Raw genomic sequence first — 17759 nt, forward strand, 5'->3', positions numbered from 1 at the left:
TAAATGTCAAAAAAGACTAAAAACAATGAAAATAACTAGGGAAAGAAAGAAAGACAGAAAGAAAGAAAGAAATCTAGGCTATAAGAAAAGAGTGATAGAAAGACAAAAATAAAAAGAATAAGGTGTTTAGGTTTAGCCATGTTTAGTCTTATCATATCGCTTCAGAAATGATTGCTAGCTAGTTTACGTTTTTTAAGAAGCACCAGAGTCTTGGTTTTATTCCCTGAGGGAGACTGCTAGTTTGTGTTTAATTAGCATTTGCATAAAATTTGTCATGACAATCTATTGCTTTAAGAAAAAAGATGACCACAAAGATATTATAGAATTGCATTTAATAGTTAAAAGCAAATGACCTTTTAAATAAACATTCATGTGTAAGGTGAATGTGTGTGAGTGTAAGGGTTTATATTACGTTGGCAAAACATCGCTACATTGCATGCAGGACGTTTTTTGTGTTTTTAAATGATCATCTAGTGCCTGTATTTTCTGTCACCTGTGTCACATTTTCAGCACTGTGATAAAATCTGCAACTCTGTCACGTCTACTACAGTGTGTGTGTGTGTGTGTGTGTATGTGTGGGTATGTGTGGGTGTGCTTGTGTCATGGGGTTAAGTATGGCTGTCCTGAAACATGTCACTCATTTAGTTTTTGACGACAGGTCTCAGTGGATGTGTGAGGGGAAAAATGTTTTATTAATAACACACTACTCTCTTGGCTATCCTTTAGTGAGGCCAGGAAAAAAAAAAACCCTATCTAATATTCACTTGTTCGATAGGCCATATCCTGTTTCGGTCACCTTTCCTCCTTTATCATATGCAACATAATCTGAGCTATTTACGGAGCTTTTACCGTTTAGAATTCAAATGAACCCAAACGCTGAGTCACACTGACTGTAGGCTGTGTTTACAGTATATGAACAGTACGTTCATGATTTTGGACATGGCTACAATAATCTGATTGATGGACTATGAAGCAAGTTTCTTATTTTCTTTTTAATAAAAATGAAACAGGCACAATCGAAAACTTCATGAACACACATAGGGTTTTGATACAGGCCCATGCTGGAGTGTAAATTGTGTTTACATAGACATTATAGTGAAGGGTGAAGTATATATTAAAGAGTAAAGTGGTTTGGGAAACACCTGTTCATAAAAGTCATGTGGACTTATATGGTGACAGCACGGTGGCTTGGCTTACAGTAGGTTAACACTGTTGCCTTGGACCTTGAAGACCTGGGTTTGATTCTCACCTCAGGGTCTATGTGAACTGAGTTTGCATGTTCTTCCCATGCTTGGTGGGCTTCCTCCAGGTGCTACCGTTTCCTCCCACAGTCCAAAGACATGCAAATTAGGCTAATTGTCAGTCTCAAATTGCCATAGTGTTTGAAAGTGCATGTGAATGTTGACTGTAGGTCCTACCATGGTTGTAAAAATAGGAATAAATACAATGGTCACCAATGTCCACAGTCCCTTGTTGGACTACAGAGGTTCCTAGATGGATTTATGGATGAACTATAAAGTGTATACGGTACTGTATGTGTTTTAAAACAAGTCTAGTATAGATGTAACTGAAACTATATGCCTTATTTGTTTAATTTACAATACAATTGTTTTTATGTGGATTAAAAAGGAAATACTGTATGGTATGGGACACATCCATACTGGATTAATGGTGTTTATGTATAAGGTATGAGATTTAGAGTGGGACAGAGTATTTACATTTAGGCAATTGGCAGATGCTCTGATCCAGAGCAACTTACATTTTTATCTCGTTATACATCTGAGCAGTTGAGAGGTAAGGGCCTTACTCAAGGCCCAACAATGGCAACTTTGTGGTTGTGGGGTTTGATCCTGGGGTCTTCCGAACCGTAGTCCAATGCCTTAACCACTGAACCCCTGGCCCCTTATATCTGAACTATATGCCTTAACCACTGAGCTACCCCTGTCCCCATTTATCTGACCTATATGTTGAATATAGTACATTGGGGTACATTATGGAGCTATTTAACATCATTTTAATTGCAAGTTATGTATTTATTTAGAATTCAGAAATAAAAAAAAAAAAAAAAGATAATCAACTCTTACAGGTCTTGCAAATAAAAACACATAGCATACAGAAGTTACTTTTTATATGTTAAATACTCTAACTTTTAACAAATCAACATGGAGTGGGGATACTGAATTAAACAGTAGAACATAATGTATGCAATATCTGATTTACTAGATCATGACTTGTTGTGTAGAATAATCTGAGTGCATATACTGTAGCTAGTTTGTTTATTTGCATTAAAATGTATAGCTTCTCTCTAAAGATTTTCCATGCCCTTTCTAGTTAGCTCTAAGTAATGCTTAGCCAACACAGTTAAGGGTAATAAGATTTTTTGTTTATGTTCCATGCTAACAAAATAATCTACGTGTATATTGGTCATGATAAAATAGTAATTACTCTGAGCTTCATTGTATAGTAGTCCTTAGCCCACGGATGAGCATAGGCCATCGACGACCCTCCGCCTGCGAACTTGGTTCTGTGCTTCTTTTATTGCTTCACTCCATTCACTGTCTCAGTTCTGTTTCAGTGTCTCGCCTCCAGCTGTTTCTAGGTCTGCCACGTTTTCTCTTCCCCTGCGGGTTCCAAGTCAGGGCCTGGTGTGTGGTGCTGGATGATTTCTTCCTGAGTGTGTGCCCTATCCAGCCCCAATTCTTTCGCAAAATCTGCTTGGCCCCTGGTTCCTACCCCGCCCTTTGCCACAGGTCTTTATTTCTGGCTTTATCAGGCCAGCGAATCTTAAATATGCGCCTCAGACAGGTGCTCAAAAATGTCTGGATTTTCCGCAGCATAGTTTTTGTAGTCCGCCAAATCTCACAAGCATAAAGGAAAAAACGATTTTACATTTAAGTTAAAAATGCGGAGCTTTATCTTCATAGTGATCTCCTTAGAAGTCCAGATGTTCTTCAACATGACAAAGGCTCTTCTCACCTTTCCAATTCTAGCAGTAACGTCTCGGTCGGTGCCTTCCAGATGATCAATCACACTTCCAAGATATACAAAAGGTCCCCACATTTGACTTTGGTTGTGTGACAGGAGCGCAAGATCGTCAGCGAAGTCAAGGTTGTCCAGCTGAGTCCAGGGTGTTCACTGGATCCCATTTTTTCTGCCTGTTGTAGTGGACTTCATAATTCAGTCAATGGCCTAAAGGAAGAGGAATGGTGAGAGTAGACTTTCTTGACGTACTCCTGTCTTCGTAAACTGTTCAACATCTGCCCAGCATGGATAATTCGGCAGCTTATGTTATTGTATGTGCATTGCATCATTACAATAATTTTTTGAGGAACTCCATAATGTCTCAGCAGTTTCCACAGGGTCTCTCTATCCCAACTGTCAAATGCCTTCTCATAATATATGAAGTTGATATAGAGTAGAGAGTTCCACTTCAGTGACTGTTCCACAATGATACGTAGACTGGCAATTTGATCAGCGCATGACCTCTACTTGCAGAAACCTGCCTGCTGGTCTCGAAGCTTAGGGTGACTTTGTTTAGAACCTTGCCTGGTACTGCAAGGAGCATAATCCCCCGATAGTTGCTGCAGACACTAAGATCACTTTAGCTTGATGATATTTTCTTCTTTCCATATGACTGGTACCTCTTCTTTCTCTCAAATCTTTCTGAAGAGGCTGTGAAAAATGTTGACAGTACTTTCCATGTCAGCTGGAATCTCATCCGGACCGGCCACTTTTCCCTTTCTCAGTGCTTTAACAGCCTTTCTTATCTCCCCTTTCGATCGCTTGTCATAGTTGATGGGAAGCTCTGTCTCTGCCGGTGGAATGTCTGGTGGTTCTTCCGGGGCTGGGCGGTTTAAAAGTTCACTGAAATGTTCTGCCCATCGCTTAAGCTGGTCCTCAATTGTTGTCAGTAGGTTGCCATTTTTGTCCCTGACAGGCTTGTCTGCCTGATGAAACCTGCTGGCATGCCTACTGTCGGCCACCCAGGCATGAAGCACACAAGGATTCTCGCAAGGCATGAAGCACACAAGGAGAGTGTTTTGGCTGGGCACCCCCTCGTAAAGATTGGGGTGCGGCATGCCACGCTTCGCAATCCGCCTCAAAGAAGTTCTCCTTCTCAAAGAACTACCTGAGGCTCATGTGCCCAGTCCATAGATTTAAGATCTTCGTGGACTCAACCGCTATCCAAAAATGACAGGTTCAAAATCCTTTCAAAAGGTCCTTCCATTTGGCCTAGCTCTGTCACCCGTACATATACAAAATGCATCCATATTTTGTATGACATAGGCAACTGGCTGAATTTGGCTCAGTCGTAGAAGCTAATGCTCTGACATAAGCATGTCATCCTAGCTCATCTTGATTCTTTAGGATTGAGACTCAATGCCATAAAAGTGTTCTCTTTCCTGCTCAGAACACAACATAATTGGGTGTCAGGTAGGATTCGATCACAATGCGGGCACAGGTGTCTCCTGTCGAATCCATTTTCAACACCGTGAAGGAAACCAACTAGGCCAGAAAGTGACTGTTCATCACTTTCAGAGATTTTTAGGTCTCATGGCAGCTGCATCCACGGTGATACCTTTGGGCCTTCTGCACATGAGATTGTTTCTGTTGTAGCTAAATACAAGGGGATTTTACTCAGGGCCAATCCCCGGAGGCAAATAAGGGTTACCCGCCAAGGGCTTTGTACGCTTTCTATGTGGTTCAGACCCCGGTTTCTGATTTTGGGTCCCACTCTAGGTGCATTTTGTGGTCGCAAGACGCTAACAACAGACACATTTACATTTAGGCATTTGGCAGACGCTCTTATCCAGAGCGACTTACATTACACATCTGAGCAGTTGAGGGTTAAGGGCCTTGCTCAAGGGCCCAACAGTGGCAACTTGGTGGTTGTGGGGTTTGAACCTGGGATCTTCCGAACCGTAATCCAATGCCTTAACCACTGAGCTACCCCTGACACCTCCCTAATGTGCTGGGGTGCAGTCTTAGATGGCCGTCCAGTCCAAGGGAGCTGGAGAGGCCATCTTTACATTTACATTTAGGCATTTGGCAGACGCTCTTATCCAGAGCGACTTACATTTTTATCTCATTACACATCTGAGCAGTTGAGGGTTAAGGGCCGTGCTCAAGGGCCCAACAGTGGCAACTTGGTGGTTGTGGGGTTTGAACCTGGGATCTTCTGAACTGTAGTCCAATGCCTTATCCACTGAGCTACCCCCAGCCCCCCAGTCTTTTTACGTGGCACATCAATTGCCCCGAAATGATTGGGAAGAGTTCCTGTCCCTCAAGGCGATTTACGTTCCAGGGCATATGAAGTTGGGAGCCCTGGAATCTTCACGCACTTGAAGATCTTATGCAGTCAAGGTGAGGATATTTGAAAGTGGTGCATGGTGAAACATGTAGACCCAGTCCACTGCCAAATTGTTTCAGTGCTGGAGTTATGCAAGAAAAGTTGTCCTCGGGCTTATGCTCTAGTACCCTTAGAATGTACGTAGCTGCTATTTTGGCTTGTCATGTTCTGACTGATGGGGTCTGGTTGACACCTCTTCCAAACCACTAGAGTCAGCGCCTTTCTGGCTTCTGACTCTTAAGATGGTTTTTCTTATAGTTACTTCTTTCAGGAGAAATGGAGATCTGCAGGCTTCCCGTCCTGCCTAGACTTTGGGCTAGTCAGAGCTATTTTGCATCCTCACCTGAACTATTTTCTTTCTTGACCATGCATCCAGTCTTTCTCGAAACCTCTGTTCTCCGCCTTTTACAGCTCCGGAGCAGGAAAGGTTTCACTTACTGTCTTCAGCAGCACTCTTCAGATTTACGTCCACTGCACTAGCCAGTGGCGTAAGTCAGAGCAGCCTTTTGTATGCCAAACGCTGTCACATTGGGTGAGAGATGCTATTGCCCTAGCCTACAAGGCCCATAGTCACACTTCGCCTCCAGGAATCAGAGCTCATTTGTCCAGGGGCATTGCCTCATCTTTTGGGCTGGCAAGAGGTGTCCCCTTGCAGCAAGTGTGTTATGCGGCAGGTTGGTCCTCTTTGCACACATTTGTTAAATTCTATAGTTTGGATAAGAGCTAGGTCTGAGACCTCCTTGGCTATTGTGCGCGCACGCAACACAACCCTGGGGGTCCAGACACTTGCAGTGCGGCGGCGTTGGTATTCTCGTTCCCGTAGCTTTTGAAAGGGAATGTCTCGGGTTACTTTGCTGTAACCCTGTTACCTGAAAAAGTGGGAACAAGATGCTGCACTCCAATGCCGCACTGCTTGCGTAACTGGACGTCCTTTCAGACAAAATTGATCTGAGGAATGTTTCTGGTTCACTCCTACAGTATTTATAACCTGTAGGTGCACTTCATCAGATGACGTTACCTGAGGTTATATAACCCAAAAATTGGGCGTGTTTGATACACACATGCTTTACAACTGGCAACACAAAAAGATGTTCCCATAGCATTTTCACGCAGCATCTCGTTCCCGCTTTTTTAGAGAACAGGGTTACAGCAAAGTAACCCAAGATGTTTCTGGTTAGTGTCAGCAGATATCCACTCTTTATATTGGTATTTCTTTTTTCCAAGTACCTCCTCACACTTGTTCAGCCAGAGTTTCTTGCTGGACTCCCATTGTGTCTCAATGTCTGCCCCAGCATCATCCATCAGTTCTTGCAAAGGCTAAAACCTGTTGTTCAAACTTATTTTAAAAGCCTCCTGTGTGTATTTTCTCCACATATTACTAGAGGTGTTGTGCTTCTTTAGCCGAAGTCTCACTGATGTTACCAAGAGGTTGTGGCCAGAAGAAACATCTGCTCCCCTCATCATTCGCACATCCTGCCACGATCTTCTGAATTGCTGACTGTTGCAGATATGGTCAATCTGATTCTCTGTGACATGGTCCGGGGATCTCCATGTAGCCTTGTGGATGCGCTTGTGTGGGAAGATGCACCACCCTATCGCAGATGTCTGCAAACTGCTCTCTATTCCCATTCATTTCTTCAAGTCCATGAGTGCCCATGATGTCCTTATATCCTGTATTGTCTGATCCAATCTTGGAATTAAAATCGCCCAGTATTTACATGTCTTTGAGCTTTATTGTATGCTGTATTGTAAATCATGCTAATACTCCATGGGTTGTGGGTGAATGGAAAGGAAACTCCTTGTCCCTGTCTGATTTAATCCTGTTTGGATTTACCCAGTGAGGGAAAATGTCGGCTTTCTGAAGTCATTGATCCTCCATAAGGGACTCGTTTCGTGGGTCAATTTTCACCTTGGCATAACTTTAGAGCTCGAGCGTATCCAGAGACTACAACCGATTCTTTCACATGACAAGCTGCCTAAAGCATGTCCAACAAAAAAAACTAAACTGCCACCACAGTGTGCGTGTGTGTGCAGGGATGAAAGGCTCAAATCAGATTTACTTTATATCTTGGACTTAATTAGATTCAAGTATCCAAGTCACTATTGACATGGGGATCGTCTGATGATGATCGTGTGTGGCAGTGTGTGGCTGTATTGCATATTAGGAGGTAGAGATTCCCTAAGGTGCTATCGCTAACAGCTGTTAGTGCAGTGGACACAATTTTTTTTCCCCCACTTTGCTACAAAACATGTTACTAGGCCTGTGTTGTTATTTTAATACAGACACTAATTTGTCTTAAATAAATAAAAACACATTGGAGATGATCCTGCAGTTTATGAGGTAGGAGGTAATGGGTAAGTTTTGACAATTAGAAGTGTTCAGGGATAAATGTTTTGGGTTAAAAAGGATAGACTTGTTTAGTTGTTTAGTTAAAATAGGTTATAAGTAAGTATAAGTATAAAAGTATTTAGTGACACATATTTAATAGTTTTAGGATGTATATTGGAAGCGTTTAGGGGACAGTTTTAGGGGAAGTGTTGGGTGACATATGATTTTTATGCATGTATTTTATAATATGCTTTTTAGGTTTTTAATAATAAATATTTAAAGCAGCACGGTGGATTGGGGGTTCAAAGCTTCAAAGTCCTCCAAAAATCCAATGATATTTAGGATTTTCAAATTGCATGTGGTTTATGATTGTGTGTATGTGGTGTGTGCTTGTGCCCTGCTGTAGGTTGGCGCTATTCAGGGTGTACCCTGCTTTGTGCCGAAAGTTACTAGGGATAGGCTCCAGGCCCCTGCGACCCTAAACATGATAAGTGGTATAAAAGATAGATGAATGGATCGATGGATGCTGAGAGGAAGTATTTCTTGATCTGTTTAGCAATAGAAATTTAGACAAAGTGTTTGGTAATAAGACTTTAAAGTACATTTTTTCAAGGCATACAGTATAGTGGATATTTAGACAAAGTGTTTGAAAATAGTTTTCAGTGATACACATTTAGAAAGAACATTCAGTGATAAATGTTTAGAGGAGGTTTAGTGATAATCAATCAGAATTAGTTTCAACAATGTATTGTATTTAGATAAATAGTTATACTGTATTATTAGAGGTTGCATTAGATCTTTTTGTTTTCCATCATTGTAACAGACATAGTCCTAATCTATTAGCCGCCATTTCAGACATTTAAATCATAGACATATAAACTGCACTTGTTTTCTTTTTAAATGAATAATATAGAGAATAGAGATGCTGAGCATGTCCTCATTTTTCATCTTAACATAGCACGAACCTGATGAATGTTTTTTTTTCTTTCTCTCTCTCTGCACTGACAAACCAACATAAAAAATAAACAAAACAATTACAAGAATTTAACTGAATTGAATTCAGTTTATTTGCTGCAGACTGTTTGTAAAGTCCCAGTCTGATAAGAAAAAACTACTCATCTGATTGTAAATTGTTGTTTTTGGTCCAAAAAAAGGGATGCATATAGTCTTGTGTGTTATCTCGTGTGATAAAACTCATATTCACGTAAATAAAATCATGTTTAACCTGAGGGAAATTACAACAATAACTGCCCACCATGTGCAGTTGCATGAAAGGAGTTTCCTGATTGGCCAACACCCAGCACATTACAGCCTGTCATGTACAGGGCTTATCAGGCAAACAGATCAAAGTTGTTGACTAGGCCTGCCACTTCTCCAGATACTAATCTGGAGATGCGCTGGACAAACAAGTCCAATCCATGGTTGCTAATGTTCTGGTGCGAAACACCACAGCACAGTCCTAGAGGTCCTTTGGAGACATACTCCGATGACACAAAGGGAAGTCAAGTGGTGGTTTTAAAGTAATGGCTTATCTGTGTACCTTTTTCCCTATGACTAGTGACAGACAGTCAAAGATTTAATGTGTATTTAGATTCAAGCCTTTTTTTTTATTTGATGATCTTGTAACACAGCGGGACAGGCAACTTTGCGGGCAACTACTGTACATGTGCAGTTACTAGGCAACAGTGCCATGAAGGTAATCAGGAGAGATGCGTGACAACTGGGCGCACATCTACAGTATATACTGTAGGCCCCCAGACTCTGCACTTGGTATGCAGACACCAGAGAAGTGAAATAAAAAAAAAAAAAAAAGGTTAAAAAGAAAGAAAGATGTAAAAAAAGGAAAAGTGAAAAAAAGAAAAAAGACAAAGAAAAAAGATCCTTGTCTCAGTAGGACAAGGGAACTTATTGTTAATTGTAAAACACCTTTATTTGTGTGCATGTAACAAAACCACATTATTTCTGAATGGGACAAGTCTTCCACAAAGTGCACACAATCACTCCTTCAGATTACTGCCATACAGCTTTCCCTCCTAAGCCCTGCACAGGGGCTTGTATACAAAAAAAAACACCAAGCTTCTCGATGATTTAACATTGCGCGCCCCCCTCTGCTTATAACTGATTCCAAAATATAGTCTTTTGGCTTTCAAGCTGTTGTGAAGCACTAAATAGCAAATGGCTGATATAATTTTATGATGTTTAGCCTTATTTGAGAAAATAGTTCAGACTTTTTTGCTGCTCTCCCTTTTATATTTACTGTATATTCAGCAGACAGACCAGAGCACCTCACACACCTGTATAAATGCTCACTGCTGGAAATGCTCAATTCAGACATTCTGTATTTCTGAGATTATGCATGTCGACACGGCTCTACACCGTGTGAATTCTGACCTGTTCAATAAATGTGTCTATATGTCCCGCACCTCAAGCTTTTCCCTGCTGTTAAAGAATAAGAGAAGTTTGTCCAACTTTAGAGGGTCAAACTAAAGTGCAGGAGCAAATCTGTAAGAGTGGATTGTCAAGCACTTCCTGTTAATTTAGTCTTTAGAAAGGTCATAAAAGCTCAGGCATACAAAGTCTGCTTCTTAGAGTTTACAGCCTTAACTCAAACTTTCCTCCTGGTCTAATCAAGGGAATTTGTTGCGGTGGTTATTTGCAAGGTTTTACATCTTGCAAAAAATATTCTGCAAAACACACTTCACCGGGAGGAAATACTGCTGCTCCTGAGACACCACCTTGTTACATACTATTAGCTAAAGCCAAACAGACAACAAGGTAGCACATACAGTAGGATTATAGATAAGACTAGGCCCAGTTAAATCATATACACACTCACCACCAACAGAAGGTAACTGGTTATTGTGAGTTCAATGAATGATACATTTTTAGGAGATCTATTTATTGATATGTCTTTTAAGGAAATGGGAATATTTCCTCAAAAAAGAGAATTTATTTGGGAATAAATAATTGGATTGTTTAGTGATAGGAATTTAGAGATAGTGTTTAATGATATATATTTAAAGAAAATGTTTAGTGATGCATGTTTGGAGTAGGTGTTTAACGATAGACACCTTGAGAAGGTGTTAAATAATATTACCAGTTTAGAGGAAGTGTCGATCATAAGAGCTTAGACAAAGTGTTTAGAAGTGAATGTTAAAATAAATAGTTTAGTAATACATGTCTGGTGGAAGTGTTTAAGTGATACATGTCTTGGAAAGGTATTTAGTAATAAATGTCTGTGGGAAGTGTTTGGTTGTAAGAGCTTAGCAGAAGTGTCCAGATAAAGTGTTTAGTGAAAAATGTCTTGAGGAGCTGGTGTGTTGTTTAGATGAAGTGTTTTAGTATACATGTCTAAGTGGAGTAATAAGTGATACATGTCTGGAGGAGGTGTTTAGTGAAACATGCCGGGATAAAATGTTTAGTGATATATGTCTAGGAGAGGTGTTTAGTGATACATATCTGGGGAACGTGTTTAGTAATATTGTATATGTCTAGGGGGGGTGTTTAGTGATACATATCTGGGAGAGGTGTTTAGTGATACTGTACTGTATATGTCTGGGGAAGGTGTTTAGTGAGATACTACATCTCTCAGGGAGATGTTTAGTGATACATATCCGAAGAAAGTGTTTAGTAATACATCACTGGGGAAAGTGTCTAATGATAAATTTCTGGGGGAGGTGTTTAGTGGCGCTGCACATTACAGCTTGTTATAGCGCCATGGTCTCAAAATATATAAGACAAACTGGTTTTAAACTTCCAGCAGGAACAACAAACATATAATGATCTGTCAAATCATCTTTGAAAGTTCAGTTTCATAATCTACTAGCCTTTTTTAAAGAGTCATGCTCTGTTGCAGTTTAGTTTGTGTTTCATGAAGATTTCTAGGCACATTACAGTTTCTGTGTCTGGCGCATACTTTTTGTATACACAATACAAATTATCGCATTGATTGGCTTTGTTAAGTGATGCATATAGCAACGATCCCCCTATTTGTCTAAAAAAGCACTAGATGCTGTGACATAATCTGGCACATATCTGCTCATAATGTCCCTTCTGTTAAACATTCTGAGTTTATTTATTGTGCAGGTTTACCTTGAAGCAAATGCCAAAAGACTGGCAAAGTGTTATTAAAATGTGTCCTGCCAGTTTTTTATGATGCTATGACAAAGCATGGACAGACATACAGACTTGCAGTCACAAATTATTTTGAGACTGCGTTCGAGTTCTCTAATGTATGAAACGTGAAGATATCATTGAAAGAGCGAGTTCTGACCAATGTACAGACAAAACCTTTCTTTTATTAATATAATTTGTTCTAGTCATATAGTGTATTCTAATTTTAAAATGAATATTTATTTAAAAAAAAAGCTTAGAGAAAGTGTTCAGAGGAAGAGTTTTCATATTATTATTATTATTAAGTGTTATTATTATTATTATTATTATTATCATTATTATTATTATTATTATTATTATTAATAATAATAATAATAATAATAATAATAATAATAATAATAAATTTTATTAATATAAGCTTAGAGGAAGTAAGAAGTGTTTTGTGATGGTTTAGTTTTTAAAGTGTTTTTGCTTATTCACAAGAAGTGGTTTGTCATAAAAGGTTAAAAGACGTGTTCCAAAAAATCATTTAGGCTACGTTTACACTGCAAGTCTCGATGCCCAATTCTGATTTGTTGCCTATATCTGATAACTTTTCCTTTTTCATGTCGCCTGCGATGTTATAATTCCACACACGCTTTCACCAAAAAATAACATTACGTCATTAAACCGCAATGAAGTTGCAGTTTTAATGACATACAGAACACAATGACTTAGGAAATCCAATCTGTCTGTTTACACGAAAATCACATTAGCACATTAGCACTGTTTACACGGACATAGAACATATCCAAAATGTGTCACATATGAGCAAAAAATCGGAATTAGGTCACATTTATCTGATTTATCTAAGGAAAGTGTTTAGTGTTACATATTTAGAGGTGGTATTTGGGGATAAGAATAGAAACTAAGTGTTTAGTTGAATTAAAGTGAAAAAGTGATTTAATAATTAGTTTTTAAAGAAAATATTATGTGTTTTAGGTGGGCATGTTTGCAAGTTTTCCCAATTGTGGTTAATGTTTTAGCTGACTAAGCAAAAAGAAGTTCTGGAGTTTATACTGATGGTGAGACTGGAGCTAAACACCAGCACTTTGATACTGGTAGGAGCAGCTTTTTTTCTTCGTACTTTTTTCCCAGACATGTATTTTTTATTATTATTTATTTATTTTGATTTATTTATTATTTTATTTATCTTTTCTCACCTACCTCCTACACTGCATTAACACGGTATCTCCCAAGTAGAACCCGGTCTTCACCTCCTCTCACACTCCCACTTTATTACTGTTGAGTTTTGTGGCATTTAAAACGGCTGTCTTGTATGCTTCACCTATTATTATTATTTAATTCCTGGTAAAATCATTTGATTTACTGTGGGTTGGGAGTTTGAAAATCCACCAGGGGCCGTTCTGCTGTGCAAATGGACACTCCTGGGAATGGAAGTGTGTGTATGTATATGTTTGTGTACGTGTACTGTATGTGTATGTGTGTGTGTATATGCTCTGCATGTGTGTGTGTGTGTGTGTGTGTGTGTGTGTGTCAGCTTACCAAAAATCAATAGGGTGAGAACAATGAACAAGTTACTCACTGCCTCCTTTTCAAAAGCTAAATATATTCCTTTCTTCTCTTTCAAATGAGATGCTAAAACCTGCTGAAGCTACAAATTTGTCCTAAACACTACATTTCAGCTCGCCTCCTTTCCTGCTTTTAACACCACCGTTCACCTCAAAAGCGCTTAGCAAGCCATCCACGTGTGCATGAAAATGCTAGCTGCTAACGTTAATGTGAGGAGCGAGAGCTTCCCACCGTGCACTTTTATTGACTTCTTAATTGTACGGTGTTTATGACAGAAAGGTTCCTTTGTGTTCATCACTAAAACAAAATCTAAGAAATTTGCTGAACGCAGGAAACATTTATGTTTTCTGACTCCTTTAGTGTTAGCATTTTTTCAAAAAATGAAAGCAGATTTTACTGAGGTAAAGTTCACTAGCTGTTTACAAACCTACTGTAATTATTTAAGATAAGGAACAATTGAGAAATGTATTATTATTATTATTAGTAGTAGTAGTATTATGATGATGATGATGATTATTAAATTTTTGGTGGCATAGAGGTTAGCGCTGTGGCCTCACACCTCCAGGGTCGAGGGGTCCATTCCTGTCTTAATTCCTGCCTCAGGATCCATACTCCTGCGTTGAGGTGGCATGTTCTCCACATGCTTGATATGTTTCCTTCAGGTACTTTGGTTTCCTGTCTGAAGACATGGATAAATGAGTATTTCCAAGTTCCAAATTATGTGTGAGTGTGTGTGTCTTGTGTGCTCTGCGATCCAGGGTGTACCCCACCTCATGCCCTTAGTCCCCTGAGATAGGCTTCAGGATAAGCGGTATAGAGAATGTGAGAGAATAAGCTAATTTACCTTACACAAATGCTCAAGAGTAACACATCATTAATGTTAGTACTATTAATCATGAATATTTTAGTCTAAGGAAGTGTTTAAAATGTTCAGGGGAGTTTAAAAGGCCCTTAAAGGGTAAGTGTAAAGGTATTTACAGGAAGTGTTTAATGTTTTTAGATCTAGTGTTTAAATGTGTGCTAGTTGTGTAAAAATGTTTTGGGAAATCAAAACATTGCAGGAAATCAAAGTATTGCTAGAAGGTGTTTGCAAGGGTATTCAGATGAAGTGGTTAACAGTTTTGAAGGAAGTTTTTGAAAGTGTTAAGACTGTTTAGGTATTTAAGAGTACTGTATATACTGTATATATATTGTAGCGTTTTTAACCGCTAAGAAGGAACTTGGAGAGACAAGTGAGCTATCTTGCTGCCCAATGCAAATGGCTGAGAGTACTTTATTAAGCACAGCACTGTATAGCATAAGCAACACCTTTCTAAAGAACCACATTCAATTCAGCCTCAGCATAAATCACTAACAGTAAATAGAACACACACCTAACACACACACACACAACATGGCCAAGTCACCTTTCCCCAACAGGGTGAACACACAACAACCCCTCCCGCAAAGCATGATGGTTGCCAGTCGAAACCCCGCCCACGCTACAATGCCCCCACCCGAGCTGTGACCGTCACCGGTCACCATGACGAAGTCAGTCTTGGGGGCGGGCGCTGGCGTTGTGAACGCTAAAGTCTTTTTGGGGGGGAAAGAGGGGCGCAACCCTCTCCCTGAGGCGGACCCAGAGTTCGAAGTTTCGCTGGCGTGGGGCTGATAGGGAGCGAGACAGTCTTGGTAGAGCACAACCACTCGCGACCACCCCGCCAACCGCACCCGATAGACTACATTGGAGAGCTGGGCAATTACCGTGCAGGGTCCCACCCAGTGAGACATAAGCTTAGGCGAGAGCCCCCTTTTCCTTCCGGGGGAATACACCCAAACCTGTTCCCCAGTAGCAAAGTCTCGCCCCCTGTGAGTGTCATATACACGGCGCTGCTTAACACCGGCGTCGGCCAAGTGTTTATGCGCCAACTCGTGAACGTGTTAGAGGCAAACACCTCCGCCTCTAAGTTGCACCCCTGATTGTATGTAACTGCTCGGGGGCGCCAAATCGGCTGAACACCTCATCCACCAGCACTCGAGCCATGGTAGAAGCGCTCTGGTCAGGAACAGCAAAAGCCTCCGGCCACTTGGTGAAATAGTCCATGGCCACCAGCACATACCGGTTCCTGCGATCGGAAATGGGAAATGGCCTAAGAATGTCCACGCCCATACGCTCCATAGGTGCCCCCCCCCCGAAAGTCCTGCAGGGGTGCTCGCGAGCGCTGGGTAGGGCCCTTCTTTGACGTGCAGACGTCGCACCTGTGAACAAAGAGTTCGCTATCAGTATGACAGCCCGGCCAGTAGAAGTGAGCGCACAAATGCCGCAGAGTTTTAGTTACTACGAAGTGTCCGAACCCGCATGCCCATGAACCATCCCCAGCACATATGCCCGCAGAGGACGCGACACCAGCGGCTGAAAATATTCGCCAGCGCCGTACGGCCGTTCCCAGTGGCGGTAGAGTAAACCTTCCTGCAACGCCAGGCGGGTAAACTGCGAGTGAAGAGCTTTTACCTCCAGCCCTAGATGCGCGACTGCAGTATAATCCGGTCTCAGGCCCGCTATAACCCAACCTAGTACCTGCTGCAGCGCTGGGTCCTTCTCCTGCTTGGCAATTAGCTGATCACAGTCCAGCTGTGTCTACAGGCGGTGGTCTAGACGATGCAGTAACTCGGCTACATGTCGGCTAGGACGGCTGATTACCGACGGAGGGTCCGGAGGACTGCGCAGGGAGAATGTTCTGATTCAAAGGGGTTCAGAGAGTGTTCGATGTCGCAACCACCCAAACGCTCTTTAATCTGCTCGCAGTACTGACAACGCGCTTTCCTGCACGGCCGGCGAGATAAAGCATCTGCATTAGCATGCAATTTTCCCGCTCGGTGCTGAACTGTGAAATTGGAGTCCTGTAACCGCTCGAGCCAGCGCGCTAACTGCCCCTGCTGTTTAAAACTAAGCAGCCACACCAGCGAAGCACAGCAATCGGTCCGCAGCAAGAAGGATTGCCCGTATAAATACGCCCTAAAATGTTTAAGAGCTGCGATGACCGCTAGCAGCTCGCGCCTCAGTGGTCCAGACAACGCGCGGCTGAAGTAGGCGATAGCACGCTCTTTACCCTCGGAAACCTGGGACAGGACAGCCCCCAGCCCTACATTACTTGCGTCCATGTTGAGAATTACCATACGAGATGCGCCAGGATAGTCAAGAACGGGCGACATGACCAGAGCTTCCCGCAGCTGGGTGAAAGCACGTGCATGCACCCTGTCCCAGCGAAATGGCTGGTTCTTTTTCGTGAGCCCATGCAGCGGGCTTGCGATCGTGGCAAAATCTCTAATGAACCGGCGATAGTAAGAGGCTAACCCGAGGAAGGTGCGGAGCTGTGACACATTTATCTATTATTTATCTATTTATTTATTATTTACATTACATGGCCCAGAAACACGGTCTCTTGCCGCAACAGTTGGCACTTTTTAGGGTTAAGCCGCAAGTTCGCTCCCCGGATATCCAGAAAAACTTACCGTAAATCGTCCAAGTAGACCACACGATGGCTGCGAGGAATGTCGGCCAGCACTTTCTCCATCAGCCGTTCAAAAGTAGCTGGAGCTTACAGAAGCCGAACGGCATGCGCCGAAATTGCCATGGCCCTTGCCTGATCGAAAACGCGGTTTTAGGTCGTGCTTCCGGGGCGAGCTCTACTTGCCAGTACCCGCTATGCAGATTCAACGAGCTAAACCAAGCCGAGCCCACAACATGTTCCAGCGCATCATTTATTCGCGGTAACGGATAAGAATATTTGCGTGTTACCTCGTTTAACCGCCGGTAGTCAACACAAAGACTCGTCCTTTTTACGCAGGAGCACAACCGGTAAAGATCACGGTCCGGACACTGGCTCGATGACGCCCGAGTCGGCCATCTCACGCAGCTTCTGTTCAGCGATAGCTTGTTTAGCTAATGAAAGGCGACTCGGATGTACAGTAGCTGAACAGGAGCTGCATTTCCCGTATCGATCGTGTGCTGCACCAAATTGGTATGAGTGCACTCGCGCTCATCTACCGCGAAAATGTCCGCAAACTTGTGTAAAATGGACTTTAAGGTGTCGGTCTAGGTCTGATACAACCCCACACTGCTACGCTGCATAAGCTCGCCCATGATTCTCGCTTGGTCTGCTACCGGATGTTTACATGGCGCGACCACCAGAAGTTCTGCCCCCCCTGGTGTGTGCTACCAACACGTCCGGCTGTGCTTTGGGCACTAGCAACCTGGCTAACCTGAAGTTACCACGCAAAGTCCCGTCAGCGAGATTCAGTACCGCACCCCACCTTTCTAAAATGTCCAACCCCAAGAAACAATCATCCTCGATGTCTGCCACAAAGAATGGATGAGAGAGTAATTGCACCTACTTGTATTTGCACTGTGCGACA

At 41.9% G+C, this 17759-nt stretch overlaps 1 pseudogene; it reads right to left on the bottom strand.

Moving 5' to 3' along the window:
* Positions 1-2470: 2470 nt before the first annotated feature.
* LOC128506345 (uncharacterized) lies at positions 2471-16918 on the bottom strand (annotated as a pseudogene).
* Positions 16919-17759: the final 841 nt, after the last annotated feature.

The sequence above is a fragment of the Clarias gariepinus genome, chromosome 18 (assembly GCF_024256425.1).
Source record: "Clarias gariepinus isolate MV-2021 ecotype Netherlands chromosome 18, CGAR_prim_01v2, whole genome shotgun sequence".
In the NCBI taxonomy this organism is placed as follows: Eukaryota; Metazoa; Chordata; class Actinopteri; order Siluriformes; family Clariidae; genus Clarias; species Clarias gariepinus.